Genomic DNA, 12,531 nt, shown 5'->3' on the forward strand with positions numbered 1-12,531 from the left:
TGCAGCTAGTCTTGTCAGATCTGACTTTAAAGTCTGAAACACCTGATCTGCTGCATGCTTGTTCAGGGGCTATGGCTAATGGTATTAGAGGCAGAGGCTGCCAGGCAACTGGTATTGCTTAAAAGGAAATAAACATTGAAGCCTCCATATACCTCTATCTTCAGTTCCCCTTTAAGAAGTCGCTCTCTGTAGATAGGAAATACAGAGCAACACCCCTCCACCAAGGGTGGACACAGGAACTGTATAAGCAGACAGAGGCGCCAAAAGAATAACATTTACGAAAAATGTTAAAATGAGAGGAGGCAGAGGTGGACTTACCGCCTCCAAGCAGACACACAAAGAGACTGTTCTATATATTCAAATCAACAAGAATTCATTTGTATACTCCAAAAAGTGCAACCGCAACACGTTTCGCAGGCATCTCCTGCTTCATCAGGCAATAAAAAAAATGGAGCATGTACTCATACAGGTCTGGTGCAAAGAGGCGCGCGCGCATCTCCACTTTCGTCATCAGTCTCCCAGTGGTGATCGCTGCTAGGAAACTGTTAGACAACAAAACCGATGTCTATTTACACCGTATAGCACTGCGATCTAAGGCATCGCTGTACTGGGGACAGCCGTGTCACAGGCTCAGGAAGTGATCGGCTCTCATAGGCTGATGTCTATGCGAGACGATCACTGTGATTGGCTGGCGGAGGGCAGGGAAATAAAAAAAGTTAATAGTATAATTTTTTTTTAAATAAATAAATATAAAAAAAAAAAAAAAAAAACATCCCAGGAGTGATCACAGCCCACCAACAAAAGCTCTGTTGGTGGGCAGCAGAAAAGGGGGGAGAATCACTTGTGTGCCGAGTTGTACGGCCATGCAGCGAGGCCTCAACCATTTCAGCCCACAGGGTTGTTCATTTTTTGCATCTGAGCAACTTTCACCTCCAATTCATTTGCCAATAACTTTATCACTACTCATCACAATGAATTGATCTATATCTTGTTTTTTCCACCATCAATTAGGCTTTCTTTGGGTGATACATTTTGCTAAGAATTATTTAATCCTAAATCCATTTTAACAGGAATGTTAAAAAAAATGATTTTTTACCATTTCTTTCTTATTTGAGTAATTTTTGGTGTGGAAGGTAAACAGCTCATTTTAAATGTAAAAATAGTATTTATTTAATAAAAAAATGGATGCGGGTGCAGTTTTACTATTTGGCCACAAGATGGCCAGTCAAAAAGTCCTGGAAGCATACGATCTTGCTTCCAGGAACATGAATGAGGACGGGAAACTTTTAACTCAGAAAAACCGCGGCCTCTATAAGAGGGTGTCTGTTTTTCTGCGGGGGGGGGCTTCGATCAATGAATGTGAGCTATAATCCCATTCATTGATCGCTGGGCTAACTGCCGACAGGAGTGTGCGCAGCCTATCTGGACAAGAATGTTCGTTCAGATAGGCTTAAGTGTTTAAAGCTGCAGTGGCCTATTTTGTAAAAAATAGTCTGGTCACTAGTGGGGTTTAAGACCGTGGTCCTTAAAGGGAACCTTAACGGAGAGGGATATGGATGTTTCCTTTTAAAGGAAATGGGAACCAAATGCTTAAAAAATAAATAAATAAATAAATAAAAAGCCAGATACTTAAGGAGAGAGAAGGATCTGGGTCTAATAGAGCCTTCCCTCTCCTCAGCCACCTGGTGCCCGTTCTAGCGTTGGCTCCCCCGTAGCAGCATTCAACCAATTCGGTCAAATGCTGCTATCTCGGCCACCAAAGTGAGGCTTTGGGAAGTCTTCAGGAGCCCGAGTGCTCCCAAAGATGGGTCGCTCCATACTGCGCATGCACAAGCGCCCTTTATCGCATAATCATGCATGCACAGTATGGAGCCGGTTGTCTTCGGTAGGACTCGGCTCCTGAAATCCTTCACAGTGGTGGATTCAAACGTGGAAGGAAGCGCTGCACGGAGGGCAACAGGAGTGTAGAGAGAAGGCATATTAGGACCCAGAGCCTTCCCTCTCCTTAGGCAAGTATCTTTTTTTTTTTTTTAAAGCATTTGGTTCCCAGTTGCTTTAAACAATACCAGTTGCCTGCCAGCCCTGCTGATCTCTTTGTATGTAGTAGTGGCGGAATCATACACCTGAAACAAGCATGCAGCTAATCCAGTCTGACTTCAGTCAGAGCACCTGTTCTTCATGCTTGTTGAGGGGCTGTGGCTAAAAGTATTAGGCCTCTTTCACAGTGCGATGTTAAAACACCATTTAACGCAGAATAACTCAGTGCAATGAAAAATCAATGCCCCATTCACAGTGCACACGTTGCGTTGGTGACTAACGCTGCACGTTAAGTGAAAGTGCTCCATGCTGTGCGTTATACACGTTATTAGCTGCGTTGGACTGTTTGCACATGCTCAGTAATCACTTGGAAGCATACTTTTCATTGCCTGTATGCTCTACTGTATGCGACAGTAACGGGGCATTAAGTTGCGTTGCAACTTTTTTTGGCCGTTGCATTGTAATTTGTGTTGCGACTTTAACACTGCATCAAAACGCACCGTCCTACTGTGAAAGAGGCCTTAGAGACTCAGGATTAGCTGGAGAGTCAGGCAACTGGTACTATTTTAAGAGGAAAAATCCACATCCTTCTCAGGTAAAGTTCCCTTTAGGTGGTTAACAGGTATAGAAAGCAGTGTGTAGGCACCTATATGTTGGCTGTGGGACGTTGTCATCCCAAACATACAATCTGTGTAATACCAGTGGTAAGCTCATATGGGCCTATCAAAATTGCTTCACTTTGGAGTCTCTTAGTCAAGAGTTTTTGTTTTGGAGCAAAGTTTGTACATTGTAGAGGATACCCCAGGTGGATGCTTAATAGAGCTAGACATATTGCCATTTATTGCATATGATGCATCATCACTCCATTCAGTTTTTTGTCTCCAATCTGCCTACTTTTGTCACAAATAACAGTAATGAATATAAGGGTATAGTGAAAATTATTCAAGATTTTCTTACCATTCTGTAAGAATTTGCTAATTCTGTATCTGGATGACTAACATGTACTGGAATACAGCTGCTATTATGCCTCCAAAAGGGCTCCCTCCCTTGGTTCTGTGTTGCCCCCTAGCCTCTTGTCCAGGGACCAGACATCCTACCTGGCTTGCAACTGTTGGAACGCACAGGTGTGGGGCCTCATTCTGCCGCTATTGTACTGTGCACAACACTGGCAGATCAGTTGTGTCCGATAGTCAAAGACAAAACTTTTTCTATAGGATAGTCTCTAAACCAATTTCCACCATGCAGTGGCGTACCTAGGACATTTGGCACCCGGTGCTGGGTATTAAAAGACACCCCCCCCCCCTAAAAAAAATGGGCGTGACCATAACCTGCGGCGTGCTTCGTGGCAAAAATTGGCGTGGTCATGACCGGATGAGGGCGGAGCTAACTGTAATTTAAAGTATTAGCTAGTATAGTTGCCCCAGTATAGCTAGTAGTTTCCCCCAGAATAGCTGCCCCCAGTGAAGCTAGTATAGTTGCCCCCAATGAAGTTAGTATAGTTACCCCCAGTATAGCTAGTTTAGTTGCCCCCAGTATAGCTAGTATAGTTGCCCCCAGTATAGCTAGTATAGTTGTCCCCAGTATAGCTAGTATAGCTGCCCCAGTATAGCTAGTATAGCTGCCCCCAGTATAGCTGCCCCCAGCATAGCTAGTATAGCTGCCCCAGTATAGCTGCCCCCAGTATATCTGGTATAGTTGCCCCCAGTATATCTGGTATAGTTGCCCCCAGTATAGCTGGTATAGTTGCCCCCAGTATAGCTGGTATAGTTGCCCCCAGTATAGCTAGTAGAGCTGCCCCCAGTATAGCTAGTAGAGTTGCCCCCAGTATAGCTGGTATAGTTGCCCCCAGTATAGCTAGTAGAGCTGCCCCCAGTATAGCTGCCCCCAGTATAGCTAGTATAGCTGCCCCCAGTATAGCTAGTATAGCTGCCCCCAGTATAGCTGGTATAGTTGCCCCCAGTATAGCTGGTATAGTTGCCCCCAGTATAGCTAGTAGAGCTGCCCCCAGTATAGCTGCCCCCCAGTATAGCTAGTTTAGTTGCCCCCAGTCAAGCTGCCCCCAGTATAGCTAGTTTAGTAGCCCCCAGTATAGCTAGTATAGCTGCCCCCAGTATAGCTGGTATAGTTGCCCCCAGTATAGCTGCCCCCAGTATAGCTAGTTTAGTTGCCCCCAGTATAGATGCCCCCAATATAGCTAGTATAGTTGCCCCCAGTATAGCTGCCCCCAGTATAGATGTCCCTGGAGGGGGGGAAGCAGCACTAGAAGGAGGGGCAGTGGGGGCAGCGGTGGGGAGGGGGGAAATATCCCCCCCCCTCCCTCACCTGGGACCCCTCCTTCTGCCTCTCTCCCCCTCCATTCAGCGGTGGCAAGTGCGGGCTCGGCGGCGGGGAGACGTGCGGAGAATTACTCACCACTTCCGCGTTCCAAGCGCCGGCAGCGTCATGCTTGGAACGTGGAGGTGGTGAGTAATTCTGCGCATGTCTCCCGTCCCCGCCGAGCCCGCACTTGCCACCGCTGAATGGAGGGGGAGAGAGGCAGAAGGAGGGGTCCCAGGTGAGGGAGGGGGGGGGGGGGGGGATATTCCATGAAGGCGGAGATCTGTGACGACATGACGCTGCCGGCGCTTGGAACGCGGAAGTGGTGAGTAATTCTCCGCACGTCTCCCCGCCGCCGAGCCCGCACTTGCCACCGCTGAATGGAGGGGGAGAGAGGCAGAAGGAGGGGTCCCAGGTGAGGGAGGGGGGGATATTTCCCGCCTCCCCACCGCTGCCCCCACTGCCCCTCCTTCTAGCGCTGCTTCCCCCTCCTGCTCTGTGCTGTGGGGGGTCGTGGCGACACCCCCCTGGGTGTCTGTCACCCGGTGCGCCCCGCCCCCCCTGCGCACTACAGTAGGAACGCCACTGCCACCATGTAATTTATTTTATTTCTTGCTCTGCGTGTAATGTGCAGTAGGTGGGCTGCACGATTAGTCCCCTCAGACTCATTTTAAGTGATCCCTTAAAATGCAATGAGGAGGGTGATAACTTCCCCCTATCTCTCGGAACATGGCAGCGCATACAGCTATTTGAAACCAGGAGAAACTGAAGGAAAATACTTTGGATAGAGCATTGCATCTGCCACAGATTTTAAACTTTGTTTGGCATTTGCTGCTAAGATACCTTTAAAGGACAACTGAAGTGAGAGGGATATGGTGGCTGCCACATTTATTTCCTTTTAAAGAGAATCTGTATTGTTAAAATCGCACAAAAGTAAACATATCAGTGCGTTAGGGGACATCTATTACCCTCTGACACAATTTCGCCGCTCCTCGCCGCATTAAAAGTGGTTAAAAACAGTTTTAAAAAGTTTGTTTATAAACAAACAAAATGGCCACCAAAACAGGAAGTAGGTTGATGTACAGTATGTCCACACATAGAAAATACATCCATACACAAGCAGGCTGTATACAGCCTTCCTTTTGAATCTCAAGAGATCATTTGTGTGTTTCTTTCCCCCTGTTCTCATGCACTGAAGTTTCAGGCTGCTTGTTTCTTCCTGCAAACAGCTTTGCCCTTGTCTGTAATTCTTCAGTATGTGAAAGCCCAGCCAGCTCAGAGGACGATTTATCCAGCTTGTAAAAGATAAGAGAGAAGAAAGAAGCTGCTCTAATCCTAAATAACACACAGGCAGTGTGCAGAGAGGGGCCTGGAAGGGGGAGTTCATAGCAGAACCACAACACTGAAGAACTTGGCAGCCTTCCAGACACAGGCCGACAAGTCTGACAGGGGAAAGATACATTGATTTATTACAAAGACAGTGATAGTATAAAGTGCTGCAGTAAGCCAGAACACATTAGAATAGCTTTTTGAACTTGTAGGATGATAAACAGGATGCAATTTTTGTTACGGAGTCTCTTTAAGCAAGTTGCCTGGCTATCCTGCTGATCCTATATCTCGAATCCTTTTGGCCATAGACCCTGAACAAGCATGCAGCAGATCAGGTTTTTCTGACATTGTCAGATCTGACAAGATTAACACATGCTTGTTCCTGGTGTTTTCAGACACTATCACAGACCAATATCAGCAGGGCTGCCAGACAACTGTTATTGCTTAAAAGGAAATAAATATGGCAGCCTCAATATACCTCTAAATTAAGTTGTCCTTTAAGACCTCAGGTCATATGGCCAATGCTTCCAAACATTTTGCTCAAGTCCATAGAGGTGACATTCAGTATTTTACATTGGCAGAGTTACTTGCCTTGTGCGAAGGGAAGAAATTTACCATAAGCTCCTAGTCTGTAAGGTGGCATGGATTTCCCACCTTGGCACATGGATGTCAGATGGTCTCAATGCACATTGGGAATTGATTTTGGGTTATTGATTTTAGACTTTGTAACTCCACTCCAGGTTTTTGGAAATGCATGTTAAAATTCTCCTCCCTTTTCTGTGTGTTGGCCAACAGGGTTCTATATATGTACTGGCTAGAGACGCGTTTTGGATTTGTCTATACTAAAAAGGAACTTTCTTTTTCAGCACCGTCATGGTACAGTGGGGGTATGAGTACTGTCACTTTGCTTCCAACTGGCAGGGAGCACATTTGTCCCTCTGTTTTCATGGGCAGTTTTTTCTCTCTGAGATCACATATTCAGAAAACATTCCTGGGTTCACCCACAATTTTACAGATTATGGCAAAATACATAATCCTTTTTAAAGCAGTCCTGAACTCAGAATTTTCTCTCTGCAGTGGAGCAGCACTGGGTGTAGCCATGGCTAGGGGTGCCGCTATGGTGCTCAGTGTTCTTCCCCTGTGATTTTTTTTTAATAGTTTGGGCAACAATTGGGAAAATAGCTGCGGGCTGGAGACTGTACTACTTCCTGCACTACATGTAGTTCCCCTACCCCTTCCTGTCCTGTGGGCAATGTGCTTCCTTGCTCTCTATATACAGCCTGCAGTGAGTGTATGTGAAGAGTAGCAGGGTGTGTAGAGAGAATGATTGCTGTGCTGCAGCTGGGACATTAGCAGGGAGAGGTGGCAGGATGTGTTTAGTGCTTCAGAAGTTGCCCGTCAGTAGCCATGTGTACTGGCTGCTGTAATACCAGAGTTCCCTAGACTATTGATTATTTATCCTAATCAGAGTAATTAATCAATAATGCAGGGCAGTCTGTTGTTGCAAAACACAAAAAGAGAAAGACCGAGAGCCCAACAGAGTGTAGTATGTATTCCATTTGATGGATAGTGTAAGTGAATTGATACTCACAAACCAGGGTTACCCGATAGGCAACCACACAGAGGAACTAGGCTGAGACAAACACTTGTTTCTGTTTGCTCCATCCCCTATTGCCTGATGAAGCAGGGCCACAGCTGCGAAAAGCGTTGCAACTGTTTTTTGGAGTATATTAATCCCCTCTGAATATTCTCTACACTGTCATCAAAAATATGGATTTGGAAAACTGGAACGACTGTGGAATTAAACTAAGGCCTGGTGCACACCAGAGGAGTTTTTCTGAGTGTTTTGAGTTTTTAAATCTGCTGCTAATATCCTATGTGTCTGTGCACACTGGAGCAATGAGGTTTTGTAAAAAACCCCATAGCATTACATTGGGAGGAGCTTTTGAAACCTTTAAAAGCTCATCCCAATGTAATGCTATGCGTTTTTTTACAAAACCTCATTGCTCCAGTGTGCACAGACACATAGGATAACATTAGCAGCAGATTTAGAAACTCAAAACGCTCAGAAAAACTCCTCTGGTGTGCACCAGGCCTAATAGAGGTTTTATTGGAGGATTCGAGAGTCCGATCCTTTGAGTTTTTAATATCTACATACGGAATACCATCATCAGACAGACCCCTGTATGATAAAATAAGTAGGTTTTTAAATAAATACCTGTATAACCCAATTACCTTATTACCCAAAATTAACAAAGTAATTCACCCAGAAGGAACACATTTAAAGGGCACTTCAATATTTTATAGAATCATACTTGATCTAAAAGAAGTTTCTCCCAGATGGCAATTAGACAAGTGGCAGGATTGTTTGAATTTGGACATTGGTATAGAGGAATGGGAGATGACTGTCAACTTACTTAGAACAGTGCTGTCCAACTTCACGGGCATGGAGGGCCATTTTTTTTCAGACCCCATGGCGGAGGGCCGAAGGTTCTTGCTAAAGCCGCAAACCCCCCCCCCCTCAGGAAAAAAAATGCAATTAAAGGACAATTAGATTAGCAGCACTTTCCACAAAATGCAATTTAAGATTTTGGTGAAGTTGCGTGGCGCACACGGCGTGCCAAAAACCATGGGAGTTCCGTTGCGAGTAGAGCAGCGCGTGTAGCCGAAAAATGGGTGTGGTCATGGACCAGAATGTGGGTGTGGCCACGGGTGGAGACAAATTTACATGAACTTAGCAATGTGGGACATTAGATTAGGACAGTGGTGGTGAACCTTTTGGAGGCCGAGTGCCCAAACTGCAACTTAAAAGTCACTTATATATCGCAAAGTGGCAACAGCGATTTAAACTACATACAAACGTTTTAACTCATACATGAACATTATGGAAAATCCAAGTTGAAAATAAACTCTGAAGATAAACAATTTCATCCATCCTACTCCTGAAAAATGTATTTTTTTTTTAGAACCTCCCAGTTTTATTTTCCGTTTTAAAAAACTAAAAAAGGTTTAATGCTATTGTCTCATGATGATGATTCAGCTTTTCCATAGTCTTGCAGTTCGCAATCATGTGACCCCCAACAAGACAAATTCAGCAATCATCAGGCCCCCAACAAGGCACATTCAGCAATCATGAGGCCCCCAACAAATCATGAGGCTCCCAACAAGACAAAATCAGCAATCTTGAAGCCCCCAACAAGACAAATTCAGCAATCGTGATGCCCCCAACAAATCATGAGGCCCCCAACAAGACAAATTCAGCAGTCATGAGGCACATAAATAGAGAGCATTTCACATAAATAGGCAGAATGCCCCTTTAATATGGTAGACACCTCTCACCTGGCTTCTGTATTCTCCTCTACTGGCTGCTGTGCCTGGCTGGCCTGGCAATAGTGTTTTTGGCCAGATTGGTGATGTGTGGGCTGAAAGGCCTTGCGGTGCTGCTGTGGCCGGGCTGGCGGTGATGCTGTGGTGTGGCCGGATGAGGTAACAGGTGCCCCCCCAGTTAGATAGTGACAGGTGTCCCCCCAGTTAGATAGTGACAGGTGTCCCCCCAGTTAGATAGTGACAGGTGCCCCCCCAGCTAGATAGTGACAGGTGCCCCCCAAGTTAGATAGTGACAGGTGCCCCCCCCCCAGCTAAATAGTGACAGGTGCCCCCCAAGTTAGATAGTGACAGGTGCCCCCCAAGTTAGATAGTGACAGGTGCCCCCCAAGTTAGATAGTGACAGGTGCCCCCCCAGTTAGAGAGTGACAGGTGTCCGCGTTACCTCATTGCAGAGCTGCCCGCCAATGCCTTCTCCTCTCTCCCCGCTGGGCTAGCGCTGCCTCACAGCTCAGACCTCACAGATCGCGGCGACTGAAACAAGCAAAGCGCGCGCATAACACCTGCGCGGCAGAACGTCAAATGCGGAAGTGACTGATTTCACTTCCGCATGTGACGTACTCCGTGCGGGTAATATGCGCACTCAGTCTGCCTCAGTCGCCGCGATCTGCGAGGTCTGAGCTGTGAGGCAGCGCCAGCGGGGACACAGGAGAGGCCACACAAGAGGGAGCAGGCATGGCGCCCATAGCGCACGCCATGCCTGCATCTCGGGGAGAGGAGCAGGCAGCAACAGAAGGCCTGGCGGGCCGGATGCGGCCCGCCAGTTGGACAGCGCTGACTTAGAAAAATGTAACACTGTGTGGGTCATCATGAAGGATTAATTAAAAGCATCTGGCAGTGGTCTATGACCCTGGAAAAAATCTCTAAATTCGACCCCAAAGTTTCTCCATTATGCCAGAGGAATTGCAACCTGATGGGTACAATGGATCATGTTTTGTGGAAGTGCCCTAAACTCAAAAAGCTGTGGGATGTTGAATGTTTCTTGAAACAATTACCAATGTTTCTTCAGTCACTACCACCAGGTTTGGCACTACTTAAAGTGAACCTCCGGACTAAAAATCAACTCAGCAGCACTGAAAAGGCTTTGTGTTTCTTTAACAGTTTCACAGCATCAGAACTTTGTTTCTCTTAAGGCAGCCATACACTGGTCGATGTGCCATCAGATCGACCAGCTGACAGATCCCTATCTGATCGAATCTGATCAGATAGGGATCGTATGGCTGCCTTTACTGCAAACAGATTGTGAATCGATTTCAGCCTGAAACCGATCACAATCTGTTCAGCTGCTCCTGCCGCCTGTCCTCCCCCCGCGCATACATTACCTGACGCTGGCTCCCGGGCATCTTCTCCACGCTGCACCGCTCTGTTCTTGCTACATCTCGGCGCTTCCTGTGTCACTCCGTGACCAGGAAGTTCAAATAGAGCGCCCTCTATTTGAACTTCCTGGGTCACTGCAGTGACCCAGGAAGCGCCGGGATGGAGCGGGTGCAGCGCTGAGAAGATGCGGAGAAGACGCCCGGGAGCCCGCATCAGGTAATGTATTTTTCATCGGATCGGCCGCCGCTAGCGACGCGCACTTTACCCGCGGGCGATCGAGGGTAATTTCCCGCACGGCGCGATCGACGGACCGATCCGATTTCGGGAGGAAATCGGATCGTCGGCGGCGTTTACTGCGAACGATTGGCAGCAGATTCGATCCCAGGATCGAATCTGCTGTCAAAACGGCCGGGAATCGGGCCAGTGTATGGCCACCTTTATACAAGCCTCATTTTTAGATGCACAGAAGAAAACTGCCTGGGCTTTTTTCCCCTGATGTTGTGCAAAGCATGATGGGATTTCTGATTTTGTTGTTCTCGTTCTGCTGTTTTGGTGCAATTTTTTTTTTTACATTTTTAATTTGACATTTGAAGCCTAGCGTGTGCAGCTGGGAGGGTTAATCAGGACACAGGATAGTTGGAACTGTGTCTCCTGCTCCTTGTCACCTCCTTTCAACCAAAAAGATGGCTGCCCCCATGACAAAGATGGCAGCCCCCATGAATCACAAACATTTGCCTGTTCTTTTAAAACAGGGTGGGTAAGAGATTATATTACCTAGCTATTCTAATTAACATAACTAATGTAACTTGATGACAGTATGTTTGTTTAGGCTGAAGTTCCCCTTTAACCTGGGAGATGGAGACCCACCTCATAAGAGACTGATCACTACACATATTTTTATAGTGGCTAGGAGCCAAATTGCTCTCAATTGGAAAACAACATATGTATCAACCCTTAACCTTCCTGGCTAAGCCCGAGCTGAGCTTGGGCTATGCCGCGCAGGAGGATTTCTCAGGCCCTGTTGGGCAGATTTGCATACATTTTTTTTTTCAACACGCTGCTAGCACTTTGCTACCTGCGTGTGCACTCCGATCGCCGCCGCTCCGCGCCGATTAGCCGCCGCCGCTCTGCCGCCCCCCCCCAGACCCCGTGCGCTGCCTGGCCAATCAGTGCCAGGCAGCGCTGAGGGGTGGATCGGGACTCCCTTTGACGTCACGACGTCCATGACGTCGCCCCGCCCGTCGCCATGGTGACGGGGGAAGCCCTAATGGAATTCCCGTTCAGAACGGGATTTTCAGATGGGCTTGATCGCCGGAGGTGATCGAAGAGGGTAGGGAGATGCCGCTGCAGAGCGGCTGTCATGTAGCTAGCGCTAGGCTAGCTACATGTTTAAAAAAAAAAAAATTTAAATAGTGCTGCACTGCCCCCTGGCGGTTTTAATTAACCGCCAGGAGGGTTAAAGAAATCCTTAGAAAAGTCAAATAGAAATCACTTGCTGAAAAAGCTTGGTCAATAAAATCTGGATGCTTGCAGTCTTTCCTGAGAAGGGTGAATCTCTGGCCTACGGTATACAAACAATCTAAGGGCTTGGAATTCTGAGGTGTTAAGGTGTCTTAGGTTCTCTCACATTGGAAAATACCTGATGCATCGATGAGGTTGTCTCTGGATTGTTGCCTGTACATGCTTTTGACTCTGTACTCTGGAAGCAAAATTGGGATGAAGGAGACGTGACATGGGATAATATAGATTAGATTAGGTGGTAGTAGTAGTTTAGTTTCTAATTTAGTTATTTAGGAATTCACTGTATTGGAAGTCCAGACATATATAGTAATACAACCAAAAACCATACTAGCATATACAAATCATTCAACCATGGTGGCATATTATGCTCATTGGTTCCACTCCCTGGGATCTCAGCAGGGTGGTTCACAACCCCCATTTCCCAGGTTGAGAGAAACCTTACTAGACCAAGACTTACAAGACCAAGAATGCCTCAATGAGCTTACTGGATTTCACAATGGAACTTACTTCCTAGAATTAGCTAGTAGACTGAAAACTTTAACTTTAAAGGTTACGTCAAAAACATATGCTTTTGACTTTGTTTTTTCCTTTGAGAATATAGGCCAAAATGGTATAGTAGTAGCTTTC

General features: G+C 46.6%; 1 protein-coding gene across 5 annotated transcripts in view; it reads right to left on the bottom strand.

Annotated features, from left to right (window-relative positions):
- NRBF2 (nuclear receptor binding factor 2) overlaps nt 1-12,531 on the bottom strand; it is a 100,699-nt gene that overhangs the window by 44,629 nt on the left and 43,539 nt on the right. For 4 of the 5 annotated variants that reach the window (XR_011024235.1, XR_011024237.1, XR_011024234.1 and 1 more), the window contains exon 5: nt 12,023-12,082. The exons of the other annotated variant lie outside the window; for it this stretch is intronic. The gene's annotated coding sequence lies outside the window, so the exon portion shown is untranslated. The remainder of the gene's footprint in view (nt 1-12,022; nt 12,083-12,531) is intronic. 5 annotated transcript variants of the gene reach the window in all.

This window comes from Hyperolius riggenbachi, chromosome 10 (assembly GCF_040937935.1).
Source record: "Hyperolius riggenbachi isolate aHypRig1 chromosome 10, aHypRig1.pri, whole genome shotgun sequence".
Classification (NCBI taxonomy): domain Eukaryota; kingdom Metazoa; phylum Chordata; class Amphibia; order Anura; family Hyperoliidae; genus Hyperolius; species Hyperolius riggenbachi.